The sequence below is a fragment of the Hemicordylus capensis genome, chromosome 2 (genome assembly GCF_027244095.1).
Source record: "Hemicordylus capensis ecotype Gifberg chromosome 2, rHemCap1.1.pri, whole genome shotgun sequence".
Lineage (NCBI taxonomy): Eukaryota > Metazoa > Chordata > Lepidosauria > Squamata > Cordylidae > Hemicordylus > Hemicordylus capensis.
Genome location: NC_069658.1, coordinates 309906657 through 309919507, shown reverse-complemented (window position 1 = coordinate 309919507; position 12851 = coordinate 309906657). Strand labels below are relative to the sequence as shown.

At 45.3% G+C, this 12851-nt stretch overlaps 1 protein-coding gene across 7 annotated transcripts in view; it reads right to left on the bottom strand.

The window, feature by feature from the left end:
• CARD19 (caspase recruitment domain family member 19) overlaps positions 1-12851 on the bottom strand; it is a 63527-nt gene that overhangs the window by 28295 nt on the left and 22381 nt on the right. For 2 of the 7 annotated variants that reach the window (XM_053301887.1, XM_053301888.1), the window contains exon 2: positions 8201-8266. The exons of the other annotated variants lie outside the window; for them this stretch is intronic. The gene's annotated coding sequence lies outside the window, so the exon portion shown is untranslated. The remainder of the gene's footprint in view (positions 1-8200; positions 8267-12851) is intronic. 7 annotated transcript variants of the gene reach the window in all.

Below are 12851 nucleotides of genomic sequence, written 5' to 3'. Positions count from 1 at the left end.
GGGAACACTGAGCCTGTGCACCTCTTTCAAAAAGTGGGTGTAACATGCTCTCAGTGAGCAGCTGCAGGTCCTAGCCCCTGCATTTTGCACCAACTGAAGTTTCAAAATATTCTTCAAGGGTAGCCCCATGGAGAAGGTGTTGCATTACTCAAGCTGCAACATGACTAAGGCATGGGTAACTATGTCCAGAACTGTCTTCTCAGGAATGGGTTTTAGCTGGCACACAACCCTATTAAAAGCTGGTCAAATCCCCTCAACCCAATCAGTTATCCTATCAATAGCACTTCTCCACATCGAGCCCCTCACTACCTCCAATCCCCAGTTCAGAACATCGACCACCTCGCTAGGATCAGATGACAGCTAGAGTAACAGCTGAATGTCATCCACTTACTGTTGACATTTCAGCCTGCATCTCAATGGCAGGGACAGAGCTACCTGTCTTCAAACCTGTTCCAAGAACACGGGCCAGACACAGGGTAGGGCTGCCATGGGCCCCTCAACAGCCTCCCTACCCTCTCCCCACTTAACATCATGGTTCCTCACCACCCTGCCCCCACCCACTGCCACTCCTGTTATTCTTGCCGCTGCTTGCCCTCAGTGATATCTGGTGCTGACAAACAGGGAGGTCCCATTCCAGTCCTCTCTGGAGAGAGAAAGAGAGCAGGGCCTTCCCACTTCCCAACTTCTCTCCATTCCCATCCAGCCCAGGAAATGCCAGGAAGCAAGTCCCCATTCCAGAGAAGAACGGAATGGGGACCTCCCTGCTTCTCTGTGTGGAATATTGGTGGCACGCAGCAGCCTACAAGAGCAGCAGCAGTTGTTGGGCAGCAGTTGCTGCCCTGATAAGGAAATAATCTGCACGCCCCAGTGTGGGGAGAGCACACACATCACTAAGGGGCACAGGGGCTATGTCAGTGCTCAATGACCTCTCCCAGCTGTTTGATGTTGATAGTAAACATCATGGGAGACATAACTGAACCTTGTGGGACTCAATAGACCAGTGGTCAAGAGGTCAAGCAGGAGTTCCCCATCACCTTCTGGGTCTTCTTGTCAAGGACAATAACCACTCCAAAACAGTGCCCCCAATCCCCATATCCAAGAGGTCCATCATGATCAATGGTACTGAATGCCACTGAGAGGTCCAGGAGAACCAACAGAGACACACTCCCCCTGTGTGTGTGTGGGGGGGGTGTCTTTGTTGATGACCTAGTTCCCAATGTAGGTCATCCACCAAGGCCACCAAGGTGGTTTCAATCCCCAACTCAGAACAGAAGCCAGATTGAAAAGGGTCTAGACAATCAGTATCATCCAAGTTCTTCTTTTAATTGCTGGATAGCCAATTGTTTAATTCAGAATCCAGAGATACTGCAATAAATAATAGCGGAATGGTCTAAACAGAGGCTGATTTTGCTATGCCACTTATCTACTGTATACCATTGCTCTCGGTCATGCCCCTATTCTTTTAATTATGAGTTTCAATAAGACCAGAAAAGTATTCATAAAAGTCTCCCATGGCAATTGTGACAGAGTAATGACTCTTTGAGAGCCTGAATTAGGGGTGTGCACCGGACCGCGGACCTGCGGCTCGGCACTGGGGTGGGGGGTTCCATTAAGGGCGGGGGGGGCTTTACTCACCCCTCCCGCGCTTTGCAAGTTTGGTGCCATAATTATTTTTAAAAATGCGCCGCAGAATTTCTGGTTGCTCGCCGCTCCTTCTTGACTTCAAAATCGGGCGGCAGGATACTTCCCTGCCGCCCCCGAAGCCCCCTCAAGCCATTTGAGCTCTTGAAATCTCGCCCAGACCGAGTGCCAAAGCGCTCGGGCGGGCGGCGGGGAGATGTCTGTCCGTCCGCCCGCCCCCTTCCCTGCCTTCTGCGAAGTGCAGGGAGCCTTCTGCGCGTGCGTGCGCAGAAGGCTCCCTGCTTCTGCGCACGCGCGCGCGCAGAAGGCTCCCTGCACTTCGCAGAAGGCAGGGAAGGGGGCGGGCGGACGGACAGACATCTCCCCGCCGCCCGCCCGAGCGCTTTGGCACTTGGTCTGGGCGAGATTTCAAGAGCTCAAATGGCTTGAGGGGGCTTCGGGGGCGGCAGGGAAGTATCCTGCCGCCCGATTTTGAAGTCAAGAAGGAGCGGCGAGCAACCAGAAATTCTGCGGCGCATTTTTAAAAATAATTATGGCACCAAACTTGCAAAGCGCGGGAGGGGTGAGTAAAGCCCCCCCCCCGCCCTTAATGGAACCCCCCACCCCAACCCTCCCGAACCAAAACCACCCCTTGTCCGGATCAGTTCGGAGGCCAGTGGAATGGCCTCCGAACCGATCCGTGCACACTACTAGCCTGAATCATTCCCATGGAAATTAAAAAGGCCATCTACTGACATTGCACAAGTTTTGCAATTCCGTATGTGCAACTGGATTTCCATCAGACTGTTGCCATTTATCCCATAAAGTTAATATTTCCAATGTCAATGCATTGTTTCCACACTGAATTGCATTGCACTGGAACACATACTTCATTGTATTGTTTGCTATAATTCTTTCCTGGTTGAGACATTATACAGCCCTCTTTTGTCTGAGACATGGTGGGAGTGGAAGAATGAATAGCATGGGAGTTGTGTCAAAAATTTCATTTTGACATGGAGAACAGATGGCTACAGAATATAAGGAGAAACCAGTGACAGGTCAGAAAAAGCCAAACTAGTTGATACTTCAAATGTGATCCCATGACTAGAACATGCCTCATTGTCCATTTTACAAAAAGCAACCGCAGGAACTCTTAAGGACCACAACGAGGGGGAAAGTGTTGTTATTATTTTTTTTTAATGCCATTTTGCCACTGAAAACCACTCTCCTCAAGATGCCATTTGCCCTAATTTGGCTAAACTTACATATGCCACTTGGGGCAAGTAACAGCTTGAGTGGGAGAGAGTTAAGCTACCCTCCCATGTAGTGGCCCCAGTCCAGGACTCATCTTTATTTTGCAAAATAAAAAATAAGGAGAGGCCCAATTATGGGATTCCTTCCAACATATTCTTAAAGTAACATCTAATTTGGTCCTAGATGCAGACAATCTACATATGAAGGAGGAGCTCAAGGTTCAAAACCCCACTCGGACCTGAGGTTCACTGGGTGACTTTGGGTCAGTCACTCTCTCTCAGCCTAACCTCCTTCCTCACACAGTTGCAGAGAAGATAACATGGGAGGAAGCATGGATGACCCCCTGTGGCAATAAAAATAGTTATTTTTAGTGGGTTTTGCTTCAGCTCTGTAGTGCTGCCACAATTCTACCTGGGCCTGAATATGAGAAAAGCCTTGATCCATCTAAGTGGGAGGAAAGCTGGTCTCGTGGTAGCAAGCATGAGTTGTCCCCTTTGCTGGGCAGGGCCCAGCTTGGTTTGCATTTGGACGGGAGACTACATGTGAGCACTGTAAGATATTCCCTTTAGGGGATGGGGCCGTAGATCACTGGTAGAAACCCTGCTTACATGCAAAGGGTCCCAGATTCACTCCCTGGCAGCATCTCCAGGCTGGACAGGGAGAGACCCATGCCTGAAACCATGGTGAGCCACTGTCAATCAGTGTAGAAAGCACTGAGTGAGATGTTGTCTACAGAATCTGTAGACTCAGATGCTGTAGTCTACAGATGTAACAGTAGACTGCATCTACTGTCTCCTGTGAGGCAACTGGGCTATACTGAGTGTGGCCCTGGGGACTCGGGATAGGTTGTGGATTCTATTGGTGTACCAAGCACTCTGTTGCCCAATGGCATCCCTAACTGAGCTGATGGTGCTGGTCACAGAATTGGTGTTGAGTTGCCCAAGCTTTTGGTGTTGGGCAACTTCAGTGTTCACTTTGGGGCCAGCTTGTCTGATGCAGCTTGGGAGTTCATAGTGGCCATGACAACTACAGGTGAAACTCGGAAAATTAGAATATCGTGCAAAAGTCCATTAATTTCAGTAATGCAAATTAAAAGGTGAAACTGATATATGAGACAGACGCATTACATGCAAAGCAAGATGAGTCAAGCCTTAATTTGTTATAATTGTGATGATCATGGCATACAGCTCATGAAAACCCCAAATCCACAATCTCAGAAAATTAGAATATTACATGGAACCAAGAAGACAAGGATTGAAGAATAGAACAATATCGGACCTCTGAAGAGTATACAGTGTACTGTGCTTGATTGGCCAGCAAACTCGCCTGACCTGACCCCATAGAGAATCTATGGGGCATTGCCGAGAGAAGGATGAGAGACATGAGACCAAACAATGCAGAATTGCTGAAGGCCGCTAATGAAGCATCCTGGTCTTCCATAATACCTCATCAGTGCCACAGGCTGATAGCATCCATGCCACGCCGCATTGAGGCAGTAATTGCTGCAAAAGGGGCCCAAACCAAGTACTGAATACATATGCATACTTATACTTTTCAGAGGTCCAATATTGTTCTATTCTTCAATCCTTGTCTTCTTGGTTCCATGTAATATTCTAATTTTCTGAGATTGTGGATTTGGGGTTTTCATGAGCTGTACGCCATGATCATCACAATTATAACAAATTAAGGCTTGACTTATCTCGCTTTGCATGTAATGCATCTGTCTCATATCAGTTTCACCTTTTAATTTGCATTACTGAAATTAATGGACTTTTGCACGATATTCTAATTTTCCGAGTTTCACCTGTATGGGCCTATCCCAAATCGGTCATGAGGCCAACACACATGGCTGGTACCAGCCTTGGTTTAGTCTTTTGCTCAGATCAGGGTAGGTGTTCTGTGGGTAGAGACTCCTAGAGTGTCTCCATTGTCATGGACAGATCACCCTCTGGTTAAGGTTGGTTTCATGGCCACAACCCACCCTTTCAGGGGTGCAGGACCTATTAGGATGGTTTACTCAAGAAGGCTGTTGGATCCCATAGAATTCCTTGGAGGGTTTTAGGGTTGGTTCTGCCAATGATTCTGTTGATGCCCTGATGAAGACCTGGAACAGGGAGCTTACCAGGGCAGGAGACACTATCACCCCAAGCACCTTCTCCATTCTGCTTTGAAACAAGCTCCATGTTATACTACGGGAGCTGAAGCGACAAGGTAGAAGGCTAGAGCGTAAGTGGAGACTTGACTCAAATCTGACACTGCACAAAGCCCATTTGAAAGCTTATACTGTGGCAATATGTGCAGCCAAGAAGCAATTCTATTCTGCACATATTACATCCACAAGTTTGCATCCAGCAGAGTTGCTCAGAGTTGTGAGGGGACTGACTTGGGTTCCCTCTTCTCTGAACATAGATCTGGATTTTTCATTATCCCACTGTGATGCTTTTAACAACTCTTTTGAGGATAAAATCTCTCGCATTCAAGCCAACTTGGACTCCACGGTTATGGCAGGGTCAATTGGAGACATGCCCAGTATCTCCTCTGGTTCAATTAGAATGGATCAGTTTCAATTTGTGTCTCCTGAGGATGTGGACAAACTCTTTGGTGGTGTTCGGCCTATCACTTGTCCTTTGGACCCATGCCCAACGTGGCTTATAACTTCTAGCAGGGAGGCTCTTAGAGATGGCCTAGTTGACATCATAAATGACTCATTGAGGGAGGACAGGATGCCTCCATGTTTGAAAGAGGCAACTGTGAGATACCTTTGCTTAAGAAGCCTGCCCTAGAGCCCTAGATGATAGGTAATTATAGGCCAGTCTCCAACATCGCTTGGGTGGGCAAGGTAATTGAGAGGGTGATGGCTGATCAACTCCAGGCAGTTTTGGATGATACTAATTATCTAGATCCATTTCAAAATGACTTTAGGGCAGACTATGGGGTGAAGACAGCCTTGGTCAGCCTGATGGATAACCTTTACCAAGAAAAAGACAGAGGGAGTGTGACTCTGTTGGTTCTTTTCGACCTTTCTGTGGTTTTTGATACCATTGACCATGATATCCTTCTGAATCACTTGGAGGATTTGGGAATAGGTGGCACTGCTTTGCAGTGGTTCCATTCTTATCTCTCTGGTAGATTTCAGATGGTGTCGCTTGGAGATTGTTGCTCTCTGAAATGAGAGCTATTGTATGATGTCTCTCATGGCTTCATCCTGTCTCCAATGCTTTTTAACACCTACATGAAACCGCTGGGTGAGATGATCAGGAGTTTGGAGCAGGGTGTTATCATTATGCTGATGACAGCCAAATCTATTTCTCCATTACATCATCATCAAGAAATGGCATAGCCCCACTAAATGCCTGCCTACAGGCAGTAATGGACTGGATGAGGGATAATACATTAAAGCTGAATCCAAGCAAGACGGAGGTACTCATGGTGAGTGGCCGTGTCATCTCTAACAGGGGTTCCCAGATGTTGTTGACTACAACTCCCAGAATCCCCAGTTGCAATAGCTTTTGCTTGGGGATTATGGGAATTGTAGTCAACAACATCTGGGAATCCCTGTTAGAGGGCACACTGGTGAGGGGTCATACTTTGAGGGATGTGATAGATCTTGTTCTGGATGGGGTTGTACACTCCTACTGAAGGAACAGGTATGCAGATTGGGAGTGCTTCTGGATCCAGGCCTCACTCTGGTTTCTCCGGTTGAGGCTATGGCCAGGAGTGCTTTCTATCAACTTTGATTGATACAACAGCTGTCTCCATTCCTTGAGGATAATGATCTCAGAACTGTGGTGCACTCTCTGGTAACCTCTAGGCTTGACTACTGCAATGTGCTCTATGTGGGGCTGTCTTTGTATGTGGTTCGGAAACTTCAGTTGGTTCAAAATACAGCAGCTAGACTGGTCTCTGGGGTGTCTCAGAGAGACCATACAGTATAACAACAACAACAACAACAACAATTCGATTTCTATACCGCCATTCCAAAAATGGCTCAGGGCGGTTTACAAAGAGAAATAACAAGCAAATAAGATGGCTCCCTGTCCCCAAAGGTCTCACATTCTAAAAAGAAACATTAGATAGACACCAACAACAGTCACTGGAGGTACTGTGCTGGGGGTGAATAGGGTCAGTTACTCTCCCCCTGCTAAATAAGGAGAATCACCACGGTAAAAGGTGCCTCTTTGCCCATTTAGCAGGGTTTTCAAGCCTGTTTTCAAGCAGTCGCAATGGCTGCATTGGTTTCTGGGCAAAATACGAAGTACTGGTAATTAATTCTAAAGCCTTAAATGGCTTATGACCGGGTTAGCTGGGAGAGTGCCTCCTTCTAAATGATCCCTACTGCACATTAAGATCAACGAGAGAGGTCCGTCTCCATGTACCGCCAGCTCGTCTGGCAGTGATTCGGGAGCAGGGCTTCTCTGTAGTCGCTCCTAGGCTGTGGAACGCGCTCCCTGTAGACATTTGTGGTATCACATCTTTACCAGTCTTCAAAAGAGCCTTTAAGACACACTTTTTAAGCCAGGCTTTTAATAATCTCTGCATATTTTAAATTTTTAATTGCTGTTTGGATTTTTTAAAATTGCTTTAATTTGTTAGATTTTTAATTCTTGTTTTAATAGCTGTTCTTGTTTGTTTTTTGTTTTTGTGAACCGCCTGGAGCCTCTGGAGTCAGGCAGTATATAAATACAATTAAATAAACAAACAAATAAATAAAATAATGGAGCAAGGCAGCATTTGGCACCTCACCTCAGGTGCTGCAATACCTCGGGTCACCCCTGCAAACTAGTTCATGTGTCAGTGGCATTAGCACTAGCAGTAGTGCTACACAGTGCACTAGCTAAATTGTTGCACAACACATTTCACTACCTCATGGACACATTTGTAAGTGTACCTGGAAAAGGTCCCCTTTCCCCTAGTGGTATCACAAGACAGTGCACTAGTTAACTGCTGTGCAGCACATTGCACTATTCCATGCACAAACTCATACATGTCCCTGAGAAGCACTGTTCCCTCTAAGGCGTGTGCACGTGTGCGCGCTCACAAGTTTTGGAATGTCTGCTCAGTTCATTTCAGATCCTGCTCAGATTGAATCAGGAAGGCCCCATTCTGAATGCACGTGTGCACACACTGCCTTGATACTTCTGCCCAGAACAAAACTCATTCCACACAGAGATGAAAAAAATTAGAGGGACCACTGCTGAGGAGGTCTGCCTTCCACTAATGGTAGCACAACGTTGTGGAGTACCACAATGAGTCCTTCCATGAGCATCATAATGGATGCTATCCAGTGAAGCATGTATGAAAACATAAGACTGCACTATATACCTACATGAAAAAAAGGCTTGAAGCTCAGGCCGTCTTTCACTCTCTCGTCGTTCTCTCTATATGTGCACTTCTATGAGTCATAGATGCAACATACAATCATATATTAGCAGTGAATAGAGATTGCACCAGTTTGTCTCTACAATTATCTAAAATAACATTTTAAAAACCTAGAATCAGCTCTACAACTCCAGCTTTTAAAATTATGCCTCCAAAGAACGGTTATTATCTAAAGCTTTATGCCAACACATAAAAATCCTGCATTTATACAGCACAGACATTTATGCTATGTAAGCTTCTCTGGGATTTAAGGCAAGGTTCTTTTTTCTCTCCCTTCAGTTGACAGCACATGCGAGATAATATTATGTACAGTAAAGGATAATATCTTATTTCCACACCACTCAGCTGAGAGTTCAGTCTGCTCAAAACTTGGTAAGAACACATTAAAAGTGTTAATTTTGTCCTTGTAGAATAAAAGTATATTTTTGGAAGGGAGCTGACCTGAATATTTGTAGAAACATAAAAATTTGAGTTATGTTTGAAAAGTGCTTACAAAAGTGTTCAGATCAGATCCAAAAGTCTTTCCAGTTCAAATGTGTATATTAATCATACTACAAATATTCTTTCTTCAGGCATGATCACATCCATTCTTGATACTTCTGCTGTCACATAATGGTGATGACACCAAAATCTACTTTTTCATGTGTCCCCATTCACTTTCTAGCCTACTGTTTCTCTTCCCCCACCAGTATATCCTTCTGGAGGTCCTACCAGCATCTCAGTTTGAACATAGCAACAGCATGATTCACATGTTATGTTCAACACTTGCACTATAAGTGTACAGTTAGTCACACATTATGTTGAACACAAGTAACAGCTGTATACCATTTTACTCCTACTCAGACATTATGTCATGAGTGTATGGATATTTGTACAAACATACATGTTTTTGTGTGAATTACTGTACATGCATTCATTTTAAGAGTGAACTTGTGTACAGACCCCTCCTGTGCATACTGTACATTTATAATACAAGTGTTGAACATAAAGTGTGAATAGGGCTTTTGAGGGGTCTGCACTTAGGTTCACTTTTAAAATGAATGCAAAAACATGCATTCATATAAAAACATGTATGAGTGTACAGATATGTGTATGGCTATACAAAACAATATCTGAATTGGACTAAAGATACAGCTCTTTATGGTGGTCAAGCTTTCCACTTTTCAGCTTTCCACTGTCTGCCAACGATCCTCTGCTGAGGAACTCATGTGCATTCTAGAAAATTCTAGCACGTTTTCAAACAGAGCACTGGCTAGACCTATTGGGCCTTGTAGTTTCCCTGTTTGAATGGAGACCATGAGGTCATTCACACAATCAAAAACGTGTTCTACCTGGGTTTGGGAGCTGTGTGGGCTCCCAATTTTCAGCTGAGTGGATGCAAGGTAAGAGGAAAACCTGGGTAGAAGTGATTGTGTGGAAGTAAGGTAGCAGGAAAAGCTACCCAGGTTTTCTTCTACCTTGCTTCCACACAACCAGAAATTGGGAGCACACATAGCTCCCAAACTTGGGTAGAACATCATTTTTGGTTGTGTGAATGACTTAAATGACACTCTCTACAGATGCACATTTCAGGGAGATTGGCAGTGGCAAACAAACTGTCTTTCAGAGAAACCTATCTGTTATCACTCATCTTCTAATTACCTGATAAACTCCCAAAGAACACTAAAGTTCCCTAGAACACTAGTTGAAAATCAATGTCTTAATATTTCCAACCAATCTCAACCTATTCCCCTTGAAATGTACACCTGTGGCTTGGAAGCAGGGTGTCACCTACCTCCATTAAAATCACATTTTGCCATGGACTTCACAGGGATGTACATCAAACAAGCCAACTGGCAAAGAATGCCAGGCTATATTTGGAAGATTTCTAGCAACTTTCTTATTGATGATAGCGCAAAACTCAGAACCTTGAATTATACATAGGATTCCATTGTACTGCATTGTCCGATGGGGATAGTTATGCATTGCTACTAAAGTTCTATGCCAACAGCTAGACAAAGACAAAATGTTCACTGTTAAACATCACTGCAGCACAACTATTTTTGTGTATGTGATTTGAACATTGTTCTATCTTTATCAACATTAGCATTTTAAAAAAATAATCCAGACCATAATCTTTTAATCAAGCGCTTAGCCTTATTCCCTAATGAAGCAGTCCGAATTGAAATTACTAGATGCTGAAATGAATTCAGCCTTATCTTGAACTCCACAATTATAGTGCACTACAGGAGCAGATATGCAAGGCTGATCAGAGGTATTGTCAGCACAATAAAACTGAAAAGAGTATGAAAGGATGCCTCTAAGTACCAGCTGCAGGAGAGGGAGGATGCCCTCATCTCCTGCTCATGGGCTTCCAAGAGGTATCTGGTGGGCCACCATGGGAAACAAGATGCTGGACTAGATAAGTCTTGGGAGTGATCCAGCAAGGCTCTACTTATGTAAAGGCACTGGTACATTTTTATTAAAGCAAAATAAAAAGTTTTTTTAAAAAAAAAAACTTTAGAAAGAAGTCTATGAAGTTCTCTTGTTCTCTCTCTCATACTCTCACTCTCTCCTGGATTCTGTGTCTAGCTGTAAAGGCCCTAAGGTAGTTCAGTGTTTCATTGTCAAGGTAGCTCAGAGTCCTAATACTCAGTGTTTCATTTACTTGTTCTGTTTCTTCTGCTTGCTGCAGCAAGCAGGACCCCAGTTGTGTTCTGAAAAGTTTTCAGAGAAAAGCAGGGAAGTGGTACTTGGCAGCACTGGCCTGGGAGTCAGCCGTTTCCTGCTATATGCTCTCTCACTGCCCTAGAGTTCTTAAATATACAGACTCCGGCTCCAAGCTTGGTACTAGCATTGCACAGTCTAAATCAGGGACTGGCATCCCTGGTTATCTGAAGTATTGTGATCATTATTTACGAAAAATAAAAATAAAAAACTCAGAGTAGTTTACCTAGCAGAAGGATATAGCAGAAGGCATAATAAAATGGTCCCTTTCCCAAAGGGCCTCTCAGTCTAAACAAGGGGTGCACAAGTCAAATACTCTGGTGGGCCGGAACCAACCATGACTTGGCATGCAGGGGCCAAAGTAAATTTTCAGCACATTAATGATTACATTAAAATTAACTATTAAAAGTATTAATGAAAGCAATTATTAGTTACCCACAGCATGAGAAGGTAAGAGGAGGTTCCTAGCAACCTTTCCTCTTCCCTGTCCACCATGCACTTTCAATGCTTGCAAAGGTCAATTTTGAAAGGGGGCTGACCCCCACCAAGCCCATGGTGCAAGGTGGCATTTTGCACCTCACCTCAGGCACTACACAATACTTTGGGCCACTCCTGGGGCCAGCAAAAGAATCCCTGCGGGCTGGATCCAGCCCCCAGGAATTATGTTGTTCAGGCCTCATCTAAACAGAAGCACAAAGGAGACACCAGTAACAGCCATTAGAGGGACGCTGTGCTGGGATTTCGTAGGAACCAGGGGTGCAGGGAGGATGGAAGCAGCCCTGAGACAGGCCGCCATTGCCTACCTTTGGGTTGCCCCTCCTACCATGCGTCCATAACTGCCCTACCAATTGGCCCGTTGACAGAAGCATGCTGATGCAGGGCATGGACGTGTGGCCCCTTGCCTTTTCCTAGCCAGTGCCAAGCGACAGAGAGAAAGGAAGCACCCAGCTGGCAAACAAAGTCAAGGGGTTACATGTCCATCTCTCCCAGCCAGCGAGCACTTTGTTCACTGGCCGCATGCAGGAGGCACATTTGTCCCCACTTGTCCAATGGTGGCTATTCCACTGATAGGGACAGTTTCTCTTCCCCTGCTAAATATAAGAGAACCTCCACTTGGGGGGAAAAAGCCTCTTTAGACCGTTTAGCAGGGATTAAGTAGCCCCCCAAGAGCTTTGGGTTCCCTCTATTTCATCCAAAAGTGCAAATCTAATTGGCTGGATGAGAAGGGGGCATGCACATACCTTTTTCAATCTCTCTCTCTCCCCCTAGTCCTATGCAGACAAGCCCTTTCTCATGACTGAGTGAAAGGGCTTGAGGGCAGGTAGCGTGGAAGGCAGAGAAGCTCACCTTCCCTGCAGAAGAACCATGTGGAGTTGCTGAGAGCGCAAATCACCAGATGGTTCACGGCTGCCCTGAGCAGTGTGTAAGTTGGGATGCATCATCCCAGCCCCTAGAAATCCCACACTGAGTGCATGGTGCATTTTGGGGCTCACCCCAGCAACAGGCAGGCATCCATCAATGTTTTAACGCTGGCTGAAAGCAGCCGATGCAGACACATGGTCAACTGCTAACTTGGCCCCTGCTGACTTGGCAAAGAGGGACCTTTTTAACATGGTGATTCTCTTTATTTAGCAGGGGGAGAGTAACTGGCCCTCTCCACCCCCAGCACAGTACCTCCAGTGACTGTTGCTGGTGTGTATCTCATGTTTCTTTTTAAATTGTGAGCGCTTTGGGGACAGGGATCCATCTTATTTATTTGTTATTTCTCTGTGTAAAGCACCCCGATCCATTTTTGGAAGGGCGGTATAGAAATCAAATTAACAACAACAACAACAACTGAATGGCGTTAAAAGAGCACTCACTCCCTTAACCACATTTAAGAGCCCAGCTTC